A 16,300-nucleotide genomic window follows, 5' to 3' on the forward strand; every position below is an offset into this window, starting at 1 on the left:
CATGGCTCACAGGCCCAGCCGCTCCACGGCATGTGGGATCTTCCCGGACCGGGGCACGAACCCGTGTCCTCTGCATCGGCAGGCGGACTCTCAACCACTGCGCCACCAGGGAAGCCCCGACAAGGCTAGATTTTGACCATGGAAACAGGGGCTAAGGTAGGGTTCATTCATTCAGCAAACATGGATTAAGCACCTTCTACAGGTATAGACCCTGTGTAGACCTGTGCAGATTAAGCACCTGTGTAGCCCCTCGGTACTGAGTGGTGACTAAAATAGACACATCTATTTCCAAGTCCAGAATTTTCTGTCACATGAGTTTCCATTAATCACAGCCTGGCATTGTACTAACAACTACCATTTACTGAACGATTACCTCATGCCAGGATCTAAGCTAAGAAAATGTCCATACTTTATCTAATTTAATTTTTACCCCAAAGAGTTTTCACTTCCAAAATGTTACAACTTGGGCATTTGACCTGGACTACTTAAAGCTGTTTCTAGTTTGCCTGTTTTTTGAAATAGAAGTGGGGTTGGATTAAAAAGTTGGTGGAGAAACCAACCACTTTCTACAGGTGGCCCTGGAGTAGAAGGACCTTTCGCTGCAACGAGTTCTCATCCTGGAAGCTCCAGGCCCTTCATGATGCTGAACCAAGCTGGTCTCCCCGCTTGCGAATTATTTTCCTTCTAGGAGTTTTTCACTGCAATGTCTTATTTCTGTTTCAACTCGTAAACTTTGGGAAATGTCCTGTATTTGGACCTGAAAAAGAAACCCAACTTTATGTTCTTCCTCTCTACTGAAGAGGAAAAAATAGGGGACACTAGTGAGCTGTGTGACTTTGGACAACCTCCCTACCATCTCTGAATCGATTTTCTCTCACCTTTTCCTGGACTTGGCCATGCCCCCTTTGCCCTTCTCCTCTGCATAACTCTTCCTACGCTTCCGGTTAGATCATCCCCGTCAGCACACAGCATGTGCTGTCACCTCCCATAGTATAATTTTAAATCCTATAAACAACAAAGACTGACTGTATAGCACAGGGAAATATATTCAATATCTTGTAATAACCTATAACGGAAAAGAATCTGAAAAGGTATATATATATATATATATATATATATATATATATATATATATATACCGAATCACTTTGCTGCATACCTGAAACTAACACAAGATTGTAAATCAACTATACTTTAATTAAAAAAAAATCTCTCTGTAGCTTCCTTCTCACTCTCTAGTCCCCTTCAAGGCAAACGTCCAGAAAGTGTTGTCTAGGCAGGTGTTTCTACTTCCTAATCCTCTAATTCACTCTTTGGAGACCTTGCTTCCCCACCAAGCCTGCTCTTGTTGAGGTCGCCAGTGACCTTCACATTGCCCCACGCAGTGGACAAGCCTCCGTCCTCTCCCACCTGGACACTCAGCCCCACTCGGCACGGTTGACTGAGTTCCGGGGTGCCGCCCGCTTGGAGCTTCCCTTCTGCTTCTCTGGTCCAGGCCCCGTTTATTGGCTGGATCCTCCCCTCTCCTCTTCCTCTAGATATTGGGGTTCTTCAGATCTGGTCCCAAGCTTGCTTCTTTTATTCCTTTTCAACTCTCACCCTAGGTAATCTCATCAATTCTCACGTCTCAATTCCCATTTTTAGTTTTAATTTATTTTTTGGACTAGGTGATACACACAGTACAACATCTTTAAAGTACACAAGGCTTACAATGGAAAAACCATGTCTCTCCCTTTCCTGTTGGCCACTTCCCAGAGGCAGCCACTGATCCTAATTTCCTGTGCACCCTTCCAGAGATGTCCTATACATTACAGACAAGTGTATATATTTCTCCCCATGTCCGTGTTACACAAAGGTCCTGCGTGTGGTGGCCAGGAAAACGTGCTCACCAGCCTCCTGCTGCAGGGAGTACAGCTGGCCGACAGCCCAGCTGCTGCCCTCTGGATCCACTGCCTTTCTTCCCCGAGGCCTGGCTTCCTTCAGGGCATTTCCAGCTCGTGACTGCCAGCAGGGGCACCTAGGCAGGCCTGCGCCTTCTGTGAGACAGGAAACTCCCCTGGACAGGCCGCTTCGACGTGGGAACTCCCCATTAACCTGGTGGAGACTTTCTTGCCCTGAGCTGCCATCAAGATGCTTCCTAACTTCTCACCCTCCCTCCTTCCTGCTCTTCTCCCACAGGTGTGAGACCTGCACCCAGTCCAATGGCTGCCGCCACCCCTACCTTCCCCTGATCCCTCCCCCAGTAAGTGTTTTGTACTCTAATCCCATTTTGGAATTGGCTTCTAGTGGGACCAGCACTATCACATTGCTGAGCTATCATATTTCTCCCTTAAAAATATTTTTAGAGAAATTTCCTTTTTTAGTATATATAGAGATTTCTCATTGTTTTCTCTGCCCCATCTTATTCTCTAACTTATTTAACCAGCCCCCTACCAACGGGCACTGAAGTCGTTTCCAGTCATTTGCTAGCAAACAGTGCTGTGGTGAGCACCCTTGTGCACACATCACCCCCCCAGGCGCGAGTTCAGCTGGAGGACAAACATGCAGTGACAGCGGCAGGTCACACCCCAAGTGTGACAGGGGTGGCCAGTTGACCTCCTTAGACGTGGGAACAAGTCACACTCTCAGAAATACAGGAGCTCGAAAACTTGGCCGCTCCGTCTGTGTCCTGGCATTCTCAAACGCTTTGATCTTTACCAACCTGAGAGATGAGAAATGGTATCCCTTGTAGTTTATTTTCCATTTCTCTTATCACAATGAAGGGACATCTTTTCATATTTTTAAGGTCCATTTGTGTTTCCCTCTTGTGCAACTGGTTGTTAATAACCCTTACCTAATTTCCTATAGTTTGTTAGTCATTTTCTGAATGATCTGTAGACGTTCTTTGTTGATTTATTTTAGCATTTGTTCATTATGCCACTTGTTTAGCTGTTTTTTTAACTGAAGTATAGTTGATTTACAATATTGTGGTGGTTTCAGGTGCACACTTGCTTAATTATTTGTTGTTTGGGGTGGGGTTTTTTTGCTATAAATGATAAAAACAGTGTCAATTTTACTGAAAGTTTCTGCCTTGATTTGCTCATTTGCATAATGAGGATGGGAGTGTGACTCGTTACCCACGTGGGCTCATGGGCCCCAGTCCAGGGGCACAAGCACCTCACCAGCCTCTGGGAAAAAGTCCTTTTCTTTCTTTTGCTCCTCTAACCCCCACTCCCTTTGTTTTTTTTGTTCTTCTAACCCTCCCAACAGCTGGAAACCAATTCCCTATATTAAACTCCCTCTGAAGTGCCTAGAATGGTTTCTGCTTCCCTGGCACTGGACTGGACGCCGACTGTCTTTGTCAGCTACAGCTGCTGTAACAAAACATCTCAGAGACTAAGTGGCTTAAACAAGAGAAAATTATTTCTCACAGTTCTGGAGCCTGGGAAGTCTGAGTTCAGGGTGCCAGCGCAGGCGGGCTCTGGTGAGAGCCCTCTTCCCGGCTTGCAGACAATCACCTTCTCACTGTGTCCTCAAACGGTGGCGAGCCAGCGAGCTCCAGGCTTTCTCTTCCTATCCGAGCACTGATGCCACCCGAGGGCTCCACCCCCATCACCCTGTCTATACCTAATTACCCCACCTCCAAATATTACCACTTGGGGATTAAGGGTTCAGCATACGAACTTGGGGATGGAGGCAAAAACATTCAGTCCATAGCGTTGACTGATATACTTAACTGAGAACAAAACGTTCTTTGTGATTCCCCGACTTCATCACTTTGCACATGCTAGTCATACTGCCTAAGGTGCCCTTTCCCCTATTCTTTCCCAAGTGACTCATTCTAACCATTCAGCCCTTTAGCTGAAACGTCACCTCCTTTGAATGACCCGCCCTTATCCTACAATCTAGGTAGATTTACCCCACAGACACATTAATCTCTACTCTGCATCCTTTGTTCTCCCTTCACTGTGCTTGTCACAGTTTGTAATTATTTTGTTTCTTTATTTCCATGGCTCCCCACAACCCTACACTAAACCATAAGGTGCTTGAGGGCAGAGTCCGCTTCATCATTGAAACTCCAGGGCCTAGAACAGTTCCTGACACAGGGTAGGTGCTACATGAATAAATGACTGGAGGAAACGCTAAGGATGGTAGACATAAATTGAGATTGTGGATGTGGAGTGCTGTATGAACACAATATAATTTTGATATTGCTTTTAGCATAATTATTATTGGCCTTGTATCATTTCTTTCCACTCCTTCCACGGTTCCCTGGGCCCGATGACTGCTCTAAAGATTGGTGAAATTGGTCAATTTTTTCCAGGGACTTCATTTTCTCGCATGCACACCTCTCAGGGCTGAGCTGGAGGTGCAGCTGCCAGAGGTTACCATGGCAATGGCTTGACAAGAGAGTCTGGTAGCTGCAGCCTCATGTCTGTGCTGGTGGAAAGGGCAGCTTTGGGTGACAAGGGCCTTGTCCATGGACTTTGGGGTAAGGGGACAAGGGTGCTACAATCTCCTCAGGGGAGCCTGGCCCCAAGCCTGTGGTCTCCACAGCTGGGTGTGTGGTTTTTTGAGAAATGGGAACAGAATACCTGTGCTTTAGCAATTAGTGACTGATGAGAAAATACAGAAGGAAGCTAGAGACCTAGAATCAAATCACTTGACAGGCAAATAGTTACCGGGAGGGCAGGAGTCAGCCAGCTCCCTCAGCCAAATCTATCCCTACCTGTTTTTTTTAATTCAGTTAAAGATTCTTTCAGTTCTATAGTGCTTTACAATTTTCAAAAGCTTCACGCACATGATTTCACATAAAATAACCCTTTCCCCCACTACCTCTATATTGCCCCTCCCCCCTCGGTAACCATTAGTTTGTTCTCTATATCTGTGACTCTGCTTCCTTTTTTTTTTTATTTATTTTCGGCTGTGTTGGGTCTTTGTTGCTGTGTGCAGGCTTTCTCTAGTTGCGGCGAGCGGGGGCTACACTTCGTTGCAGTGCGCAGGCATCTCATTGCGGTGGCTTCTCTTTGTTTTGGAGCACGGGCTTTAGGCACGCGGGCTTCAGTAGTTGTGGCTCATGGGCTCCAGAGCGCAGGCTCAGTAGTTGTGGCGCACGGGCTTAGCGGCTCCGCGGCATGTGGGATCTTCCCAGACCAGGGCTCGAACCCGCGTCCCCTGTATTGGCAGGTGGATTCTTAACCACTGCGCCATTAGGGAAGTCCTCTACTTCTTTCTTCTTTTATTCACTAGTTTGTTGTATTTTTTAGGTTCCACATAGCTGAGTAGTATCCCATTCTATATATATGTACCACATCTTCTTTATCCATTCATCTCTGATGGACACTTAGGTTGCTTCCATACCTTAGCAATTATAAATAATGCTGCTGTGAACATTGGGGTGCATTATCTTTTCATACCTCTGCCTGTTTTTGTAAATAAAGTGTTATTGGAACTCAGCCATAACCATTTATTACATATGGTCTCTTTGCTGTTTTTATGCTGCATGGAAGAGCTGAGTATTTGCAACAGAGACTTAATGGCCCACAAAGCCTAAAATATTTACTAACTGGCCATTTACAGGAAAAGTTTACCAACTCCTGGGTATGAAGTTTTTGAAGGTCGGGGAAGGAGAGAACCAGAGATAGTTTATATGGCCTTCTGCAGGTGCTTGTGTTTTCCTTCGGAACGCTGTTTCGCGGTGGATTCTTTAATACATTATCGAAGTTACTCCTCACAACAGTTCCCTTTTACCTTTTAAACTTAGAGGAATAATTAGAGTTGCCAGGTGTCTTAGTTTGTTCTGGCTACTGTAATAAAATACCAAAGACTGAGTGGCTTACAAACAACAGAAATTTATTTCTCATAGTTCTGGAAGCTGGAAGTCCAAGATCAAGGTGTCAGCAGGTTTGATGTCCGATGAGGACTCACTTCTTGGTGCACAGATGGTTCCCTTTTGCCGTGTCCTCACTTGGCAGAAAGGGCAAGGGAGTCTCTTTCATAAGGGCACTAATGCCATTCACAGGGCTTCACCTTCATGATCTAATCACCCCAAAGACCTCACCTAATACCGTCCTCCTGAGGGTTAGGATTTCAACATATCAATATTGGGAGAGACACCAACATATAATCTGCAGCACCAGAGTTAGCAAATATTGCGTGGAACATACTTATTCTAAAAACACCTATTCACTGTCTACCTGAAATTCACATTTAACTGGACGTCCCTTATTTTAGCTGGCTGTTGATAACGCGCTCAAGATTACACAACCAGTAAGTGGAAAAGCCATTCTTTCACCCAGGGCTTAAAGCTTTAAAAACTATCAGCATGGGTATGGGCAGACTGTGAAAAAGCCACTGGCTTAGAAGGCAGAACCAGAACTCCTGGGCCCACCACAAACAAGCTCTGACTAGGGGAGAGCCATTTAACTCTCCAAGCCTCAGTGTGTCATACTCATAAAATGGGATAATAAACCCATCTTCCGTATCTCCCTGGTTAAGAATAATAGTAAACTTCTCTAGTCCTCTGAAAGATGACAGTGTAAGAGAGAAAGCATCTGGGGGCCCACAGAGGGGAAGTCTCTTGTCTTTCAGAAATAGCTCCAATTCTCCAAAAACATCTGGAAAAATTTTCCCCAGAAACATTCCCCAGAGCATTCTCTGTCTTCCAAATCTGCAGGGCTCAGCAAGGCATCTGCTAACCATGTAGGTGTGGACCTCATTCTTCCCTGATCGCTGTCGGATTCCTAAGTCGAGGCACCCCTTGTGCGGGGGAGGTTGAAGTGACCCCTGACCTCAAGGTCGTTACAGCACTGACCCAAGGGCCAGAGAGGAGTCAGATGCCAGGCCTCCCCCTGCGCCCCTCCCTCTGAGGGGGGAATGCGCTCTCTCGGGTGGATATCCCTCAAGCTTGGCCTTGCCCACTGCAGCTGAGCGCGGGGAACCCCGGTAGCGGTAGTTGGCGGGAACGAGTCCCTTGGGATTCTGCCTGGCAGAATCACCTGTGGAGTTTTCTTCCATTGGAATAAACCTCAGCCCCTTAGTGTGGCCTTCAAGGCCTCCATGGGATAGAAAATGTTATCCCCATTTTGAAGCTGGAGAAGCTGATGCTCCGCGAGGCAATCGGACTTGCCCAACGTCTCCCGCTCATGCTGGGCACAGGCAGGGCAGGCCAAGGTCCCCACCCAGAGCTCAGCCTCCCAGAGGATCTAGGGCCTGGAAAATTCACATGTACCAAACTGGTTCCTGGGGGGCCAGGGTGGGCTGCTTCGGGCCTCCGGGAGCCACAGAGCTCCTGGCGGCAGGACCATGTGTGATGGGTTCTAATGAGGCTGGTTTATTATTTTTTAAGTTTATTTTGGCCACGAGGCTTGTGGGGTCTTAGCTCCCCAACCAGGAATCGAGCCTGTGCCCCCCGCAGTGGACGCGTGGAGTCCTAACCGCTGGAGTGCCAGGGAAGCCTCAAGGCTGGTTGAAATAGAGCGCCAGAGGGGTGCCACAGTCACCTTCCACACCTGGCAGGGAAGCATCTGGAAGCTCTCATTGCTGGTGAATCAGAGAGACGGCCCCTTTACCAAGTGCACATTGAGGGTGCACGTTGAGCTCAGGGGACACCAGCTTTGGAAGCAGGTGACCCCGAGTCCTTCCCCAGCTCTGTTGCTGTGTCCAGCTGTTCCACCTTTGTGGCCAGCTGACTGCTCCATGCTTCTAGTTAGGATCTAAGACAACGTGGAGGGAAACCACTCCGCCGATCAGAGGACTCGCAAACGCTTCCTTATCATAGAGATTTTACATGTTCGCTGCAGATAAACTACAAAAATAAGGATAACCAAAAAAACACCACGTAAAAGTCGCACATAATCTCACACCTAGAGATTAACCATGTAACGTGTTTGTGTATACCTGCTAGAATTGTGTGTGTGTGTGAGTGTGTACACTCTGGAATATCACTTTGGCGGGCACTTAAGTAACCCATCAAAAGAGCACGAATCCCCTGCCATTAGTTCTGTGGGTTACATGCAGTCATTTACTCCAATAGCCAATGCTATTAGGGGTGAGCATTCTTGTAAATAAATCTTTGAGCTTATTCTCTTAGAAGTAAAGTTTCCGCGGCAAAATGTCCTTTTATGACTTTAATGTATATTTCCATATTCCTTACTTTTGGTTTTATATGCAAAGCTGTATTTTCTTGTTCCTTTTAATTTGCATTTCTTTTCTCTCTAATGTGGTTGAGGTTTTATTTGAGTGCTTACGGGGCGTTTACATTTCTTACCCTGGACATTCTGTCCATTTTGCTATTAGAATGTTTTTCCTGATTTATTTCTTCTTTAAGTGTTCTTTTTTTTTTTTTTGCGGTACGCGGGCCTCTCACTGTTGTGGCCTCTCCCGTTGCGGAGCACAGGCTCTGGACGCACAGGCTCAGTGACCATGGGTCACAGGCCCAGCCGCTCCGCGGCATGTGGGATCTTCCCAGACCCGGGCACGAACCCGTGTCCCCTGCACCGGCAGGTGGACTCTCAACCACTGCGCCACCAGGGAAGCCCCGTTGTTGTTTATTAAAGGCTTCCAGGCAGGAAAGACAGGAGCGGAGCCGTGCATGAGGCAGGTTCAGATGACGCTGACTGTTCCTGCAGACGTTCCCTACAGGCCTCTGGGAATATCATTAAGCACTTTCAAAAATAAATCCCCCTCCTCTTTCTGAAATGACCAAGATGACTTGCCAAGAAGGGCCCAGGCAGCAAGATGCAGAAAGCAGAACTGGAAATAGCAGGTGCAGAGGCACGTGCTCTGGGCAGCCAGGCTCCTGGCCGTGTCCCCATGTCCCCATGTCCCTGTGGCTCTGTGGTCCTGAGCAGCGTCCTGGCCTCCCCAGTGCCACCTCCCACTTCGGGCTGGGTAGGAGGGTCACGCGTTTCTGGGGGACCAGTTCTCTTTCCAAAACTGCTGACTAATAAGGAGCATTTGAAATAAGAAGCCTGCTTCTTAAAACAAAGCTACAGCTGAATTTATTGAGCCCCTGCACCAGTCCCTGGACATCCCCTGGGGAATCAGAGTGAGCAAAGTAGAGCCCCTGCCCTTGAGAGGCCCCCAGGCAAGACGAGAGTCAATAACAAATACCGGACACCGGTGCCTGTGATGGGTCTAAGAGGAAGGGACACGTGGGAAGGAGCATCCGGAGCTGGGCAGTCAGAGGGCTAATAGCAGGCAGTAGACAAAGGGAATAGGAGGCAAGGACGCGGGTGTACCCCAGAGGTGCAGTCCTGCTGGAGGCTGCAGGGCGAGGCGGCAGCAGGGGGCAGGATGTGGGTCTGGCGGGGCCGATGGGACCAGAGGTCCAGGGCCTGAGGTCAGCAAGGACTTAGGCACCAGGGAACCACTTGAATGTAAAGCAGGGTCAGATTTGCATTTCAGGACTATTGTACCAAGGGGCAGTGTGGGCTGGACCCAGGGGGCTGGGCAGGAGATGCTCACTCATCTTGCCCTCTCCCTAGACCTGGAGCCCCCCCAAAGGTAGGACAAGGCCTTTCCTGTTTCCTCGATACCAGGTCACACCCAATCACGGAGCAGGTGATGGGTAAATATTTACTGAATAGACACATGAGTGACATGAGTGAATGCATCAAGTACACACTTAGACCGATATTTTCTAAAATAAATTCCCAAACCAGAAGATTAATTGCTCAAGGAGGGACAAACTTGCTAGATACTTACTTACTGCTAGTCTGGGCCGGGTCCTCACATACGGGATCGTGTCCAGTTTCACACAACAACTCTCCCATCCGCACTTGACAAATGCAAAATCCGAGACTCAGAGAGTTTACTCTTTTGTCGGAGACCTTAGATGTCATGGCGGAGACAAAATTTGAAACCAGGTATTTTTATGTCAGGTCCACTGTTCTTTCTAACACAGAGCGCACACCTGCATGTAAAAACGTGTATTCTGCCTCTCCATTGTGTGGGCGGGAATGTGTGTGTTCACCAGCCATCCTCTGCGAGTTTCCGCTGAACCGCTGTGTAAACGGAGGTGGCTCAGCCCTGAGGGATTCACGGGAAGCCCCCGCCTGAGGTGTCATCAGAGATAAAGCCAAACGCACACCCAGAGGACCCGGGCCGGCTTGGTTTGCTAGGAGCAGAGGCTGCCCGGCTGAGGGGAGCACGGATGCTCCAACGGTTGTCTGCAACTGCTCTGCATCTGGAATGTTTTTAAATAGAGTGATTTGCCCTCTAAACATGCGTGCTTCCAGCTAATCTCCTTTCCAAGCAGAGCGTGTCATCACCGGGGGATGCCAAATCCCAGCAAAGTCCAAATGGAAGGGGTCACTCGGGCCCCTCTGGGCCACTCTGCAGGGCTGTCACGGCAGGAAGGTGGAGGCACTGCGGTGACAGGGTGGTGGCCGGAGCGGCCTCTGTGACGGGAACAAGCTTTTGTCTCTAGGGACGCAAAGCTCCTGCGAGCGTGAGGACAGACTTGTAGCCTTGCACGCCATCTGCCCCGGGTTCTCGGAGACTTTCCAGAGAGCACCCTGTGGTGACATTGTCAGGGCCCCAAGTGGGGAGGCTGAGGTAAGCTGTCACCCGGCACCTGGCGCAGAGCAGGCTCCGGCTCCTGAGAATCCTCCCCACGGCCCTGAAGTGGCTTTGGCCCCCTCATGCTACACAGGGGAGAGCTGAGACGCAGCAGGACCTGGTCACTCGCCCAAGGTCGTGCAAGAAGAAAGTGGCAGTCAGGACTCCAACAGGCTTAGCTGGGTCCCAGGCCCTGGCTTCTGGGAGTCGAGTTAGAGGGCTAGGTCCGTGCAATCCTGTGCCGAGTTCACCCGCAATATACTCACACTCCGTGGAGGGCCACAGTCTTTTATCTCTTTTGCTCTCTGCTGTGTCTCAATTTTCTAGAAACATTCCTGGCACATAGTAGGTGCTCAATACGTATTTATTGAATAAGTAACTGGTGGTTATCATTTTTCTTGTTCTTGTCGTTTGGTGAAGAGTGTGGGAAGAGAGCTGATGAGGAAGGCGCTTGGTCTTTCAGAATTCCCAGAAGCGTGGAAAGAGGTGGACGCTGGGGGAGAAGGGGAGGCGGGGAGCGTGGCCTGGGCTTCCTGTTAGCACATCACCCAAGCTGGAGTCACAGGCAGCAAGTCTGATCATGGTCCTCCTGCCGAAACCCCTTCGATGACTGTGGGCTCAGTGACGGCCCTTACTTCGCACGACACTCAAGGCCTCTGCAAACTCAGCTTTACTGACTCTCTTACTCACACGTGAGCGGGAGCCACGCGAGGTTACTCTCGTGTCTTCCAAACACAGTCACGCTTTTCTGGCTTTGCTCACTCTGTTCTCTACTTTGCTTTGCGTCTGTCTGGTGAACTCCTACTCATCACTCAAGGCCCAGCTCAAATGTCCCCTTCTCTGCCACATTTTCTGTCCTATCATCTGTTGGTGCCTCCATGTCCCTCTGTTCCAGCCCCCATCCTACTATGTAGTAGCTATTTGCTTCTTCTGTCTCCCCTTCATAGCCTCATTCATCCTCGTGGTCACAGAGTATGGGTTCAGTGAGCACCTGTTGAATAACTGGGCGAATAATGTCATGATGGGAATGCCTGCATGGCTGGGAGGGGGCGAGAAGGAGAGTAAGAAGGGGCCCGTTCCCGGTGGGAAATGCTATGATACATGTTGCTCAGATATTTGAAAATTTTGTGCACATCCTTTCCACTCCAGCTGCCATCTGCCAAAGCCAGCTCTTCAAGGTTTGAGTTATCGGATGGACCAGGCAAACCCAGGAGCAGAAATAGATGTTAAAGTGATTTACAGGCTGCAGAGACAGAGCCTGGGGGAAAAATTAAAGGATCCAGGAGTCATTAGCCCAGGAAGGGGGAGCAGAGGGGGTTCCTCCTGGAGATAAGGAGCCTCCTTCACAGACAGCTCGGCCCCTGGGGATGCAGCATGAAGGCTCCCCGGCAGACCAGCCTTCTCCCAGGGGCTGTGCTTCCTTCTGCTGTACATCTTCTCACCCTTCCGTCCTCCACCCTCTGGGCCCTCCTAGCCTCTAAATGGGGCTGTGGAGGAAAGCATGAGGACAAACTTTACATCCTGGCCACCACTTACCAACAGGACAAGCCACTTCACATGCTGGCTCAGACACAGGCTCAGTAACGGCCAGCTTCTCCCCATCTCCTCCCTCCTCACCACTCCACCCCCAGCCCGCCTCTCCCCGCAGCTGAAGAGGAACGAGGGCAGCCTGCCTCCCCGCAGGCCAAGCCCCAGAGGCCATCGTTTCAGAGAAGAGGCAGAGAGGGCCGGGGCAGAGCGCACCGCAACACCCTCCTGGGCCCCCAAGCACCCAACACGTATCCACCTTCTCTCCATGCACACATGTACACGCATGTGCACACGTATGTGTGTGTACACACATGCAGACATGTACAGGCATGTGCACACGTACACACGCGTGCCTGCTGCTCCTCAGCTCACCGAGCTCCCTTGTCTCCCATCTAGACCAGGAGGTCCCTGAGGGTAGGGACCGTGTCTCATTTTCTGTTTTCCCCATGCCTGGCATCCGACAGGCACCAGTACATGTTTGGTGAATAAATTAATGAGTGCGAGGGACGAGCATCTTGCTCCGTGGTGGTCGCGGTATTTGATGTGTTCTGTGGGATGAAAGGTACATTAAAAACTTTTAGAAAAGAGCTGGAGAGTGCAGGAGGCAAGTGGAGGTCTCTAAATCCCATGGCCTTACGGGTGGCGTCACGGAAAGGGGCTCTGGGTTTCTGGGGACGGAAATAAGGGTTTTTCTCCCTGCATTATCCCCCTCCCTCCCCCCAGCAGAAGAGCCAGCAGCCTAGGTCCCAAGCTTTGGAGGCCTTTGTTACAGGCCCCAGAGTCCTCTCCTCCCTGTCCTTTGTCTCCTAGTCTGCTGGCGGAAGGTGGAGAAAAGAGGGCCCCAGGGGCCAGGGAGGGGTGGGAGCCAGCGAGGGTCATAGGACTGTAGGGTCCTGAACCGGCTTGAAGACCCTCGCCCTCAGAAGGGGGCACACAGGGAGGCTGGGCTCAGGGCCCAGGACGCCAGGCTGCAGGCTCAGAGGCAGTGGGGCCTCGGGCTGTGCTGTGCAGCTGGGCCAGTGGACATCTCAGCAGGAGCAGTGGGGAGTTTGCACATTGCAGGGTCGGGATGAGGGCCCAGGAGTAACTGACAGCGCATTTCTCCGTGCGTGGCAGGTGGGTTGAATTTGGTTTAGGAATACACATGCTCTTAATCAGGCCTCACACAGGTCACCCACGATGGCCTCTGCTGAACAGGCGGGAGGCTGGGTGTGGAACAGGACCCTCGCCTGGATGACAGCTAGAGAGAAGCAGGGTTTCTGTTTCTCCTCACTTTGCAGGCACACCCTCCCTGGCAGCAGGGCAGGCCCACATTCCCAACCTGATTCTGTCCAAACTTGAGACTTTCTCCTAGAAATGTCACCAAACTCCCCCTAGAGTCACCCTCCCTGTCCTGCCCCAGGAGCCCAGGGCATCCCTGGAGGAGGTTTCCTGCCCACTCTTCTCCGATCCTTACCTGCTCCTGGAGCCCAGAGGTGGCAGGTGGTGGGTGGCATTCAGAGGAGCCCTTCCACTTGTCCGAGGCCAAGCAGGCTCTCAGCAGTGGGCCAGGACTCGACCCAGGTCTCCAGACTCCGAGGTCTGGCCCATCCTGCTGCCCTGGCCTCGACTGCTGGGCAGCTCAGGTTGCCCCAGAGAGACCAGTGAGCTGACCAGTGAGGATGGGGAGACTGGGGGACACTTGGCTTTCCAGCTCTGGGCGTCAACTGCTAGTTACACTTTCCACTGGTCTTACCACTCCGGGCAGACCGTCTGTGTCTGTGTCCCTGGTGGGAGAGGGTGTCAGTCAAAATGGGACGGTAAGGGGGGCTCAGGGACCCTAACACATGGGTGTTGGCAGTCAACTACCCAAATCCTCCCTGGAGCTAGTTGCTCAGAACTCAGTGCCAAGAGCCATGGGTGGGTGGCACTCAGGAACCAGAGGTAGTGGCCTCACCCCAGGCAGCTCCCTCACCCCAGTGAGCAAACACAGTATAGGAGCTTGTGTACATGTGACTCTGGCACAAAGAGGCCAACCAAAGCCTCTGAGCTGGGTGTGGTGGGTGTTGGCGGCCCAGTGGTGGTGAGTGGTGGTGACAGGATTCCTCGTTTCCCTGGCAACCTAGTGGAGGCTGTTCCACAAATACCAGCCAGTGGCTGCCGCCGCTGGGCGGCTGGGAGGACTGAGATCTGAGATCCGAGTCTGCCCGGCTGCCACCAGGTGCAGGGGGGCCCTGGCCCCCTCCTCAGCGGCCGTCCTCTGTGGTTGGTTCTGCGTATATTTATTTTTTCATTCAGCAAATCCCTTACATCTCTGCGTACCCATCTGTGCATCTTGGTACAGTCTCTGCCAGCAGTGTCCTTTCTCCTTTGACTGGTGAACTCCTCCTCCAACCTCAATGTCCACTTCAAATAGCCCCTCGTATGGTCACATGACCATCCCGAGGTAAGCTCAGGACAGTCAGTGGAAAAGATAAGCTTTATTCAAAAGGCCTCAAGGAAGGTCTAGGCGAGCAGATCAGGACAGAGGGAACAGGTCAGGTCAAGGACAGGACTTCGGGGTGAATAAACCGTTAAGACTCTCCATCAACTGTCTTTAGAGGCATCGCAGAAGGAACACTATCTTGCCCTGACTGGGTGGCCTGGGACAAGCCCCTTTTCCGCTCCAAGCCCCAGAATCGCCTTTCCTAAAATGGGGACATCAGAGAAGGTAATTCTTAAAGACCCTCCCAGTGCTGACAACTTCATGACTCTGTGATTCTGGGGTGCCCTTTCCTCTCTCTCTGAGTGTTACCTATCTTCCTGGGGAGCTTACATCCTACCTGTCTGTCTCCCAGGCCGGCCTCTGTCCCACTGGCCTCAGCCTGAGGCAGGGCTGTCTTTACTAGGTTTTCTAGCGTGGGATCCACCGGCCGCTCTCCCCGGAGAGTCCCACATATCTCCCCAGAGAGTCCCACATATCTCCCCAGTCTACCTGGGGTCTCTGCCACTTCCACCCTCACTCTTGCCAGGATTTTCTCTACAACAGCTACTCACTTCCTTTTTTTCTCAGATTCTCTCCAAACTCTTTCCCCGGCCTCAAAAGGATTTTACTCCTTCTGTGGTAGGAAAACCACCGTGTGGTTAATGGCGTGAACTCCACGCTCTGAGGCCTCTGGACTTTGCTCATGTTACTGAAACCAGCCTTCCGGGAAAAGACGGCAGAAAGAACATCTAGTCTTACTCTCTCCCAAAACCTCACTAGGGCTATGGTAAAGAGATCCACGTATGCACGCGCACGCACACACACGCGCGCACACGTGCGCACGCCAGGAGAGCAGACCACAGCAAGGTTTGAGAAGCTGGGAAGCAGGTGGAAGAATGGAACTGACTTAGCAGATCCCAGAAAGTGAAATCTCAAACCCACAGGGAAGAAAACTAAGAACTAGAGTTGTGCGTCTCAGAATTCTCAAGGAACTAGGAGTATCAGGAAACTTTAGAACTCGGAGTAAAGGCGTGGCTGAAATGAGGAGGGTTAATCTAAAGTAGCCAAAGAAGGAGGTGGGTCCTGGGGTCCCCTCCACTCCTCACTAATGGGCAACTGCCCATTCCCACCCCAAGGGAAGACTGGAGATTTACACCCTGGAAAAAGGTAAAAAGTGACCCTTTGGATTGGAGGATATGGGGGTCTCACCACAAACGGCGGGATTAAGTTAATGTGGGAACTCTGAATGCTAAGGTCATACCCCCAGGCCCCCTGCCTAAAGCCTGGGGGCTAAGTCTTCACTCTGGGGGTGGAAGGGGGCCGCTGGAAATGTCCTCTCTGGAGAAAGGAGCCCTGGTGAGCGTCTGTTCTCACTCGTGCATTCAGACCACACCACGACCCATCACCATGACATTTCAGTTTACTGTGGCCCAAGAGAAGATCCTACCGGCTTCCAGAGAGAGGAAACAAGTCACATTCAAAAGTCGAGGCACGAGTTTGGGTTCTTACGGAGGCCCTGGAAGCTAGAAGACCTTTCAGAATTCAAGGGGTAGTGATTTATGATCTAGAATCCTATAAACAGTGAAACACTTCGTCAAGTGAGAAGTTAGAACAAGGATGCTTCCAGACACGCAAGAACTCAAAATACTTGCCTTCAATAACCCTCTTCTTGGAAACCTCTAGAGAATGTGGTCCCTCAAAAGGAGTAACCCAAGAAAGAAGAGGCCACCGGACCCAGGAACCAGGTGTTCCGACACAGAAGAGCAGCAGAGGAAGCGCCTCTGC

General features: G+C 50.7%; 1 long non-coding RNA gene across 5 annotated transcripts in view; it reads left to right on the forward strand.

The window, feature by feature from the left end:
* Nucleotides 1–16,300, forward strand: part of LOC109551213 (uncharacterized) — a 120,415-nt gene that overhangs the window by 90,885 nt on the left and 13,230 nt on the right. For 3 of the 5 annotated variants that reach the window (XR_012325862.1, XR_012325859.1, XR_012325860.1), the window contains exon 4: nucleotides 1–16,300. This exon is cut by the window's left edge; it is cut by the window's right edge. This is a non-coding gene — a long non-coding RNA (uncharacterized lncRNA). The other 2 variants (XR_012325861.1, XR_012325863.1) reach the window with 2 other exon arrangements.

The sequence above is a fragment of the Tursiops truncatus genome, chromosome 14 (assembly GCF_011762595.2).
Source record: "Tursiops truncatus isolate mTurTru1 chromosome 14, mTurTru1.mat.Y, whole genome shotgun sequence".
Taxonomy (NCBI): domain Eukaryota; kingdom Metazoa; phylum Chordata; class Mammalia; order Artiodactyla; family Delphinidae; genus Tursiops; species Tursiops truncatus.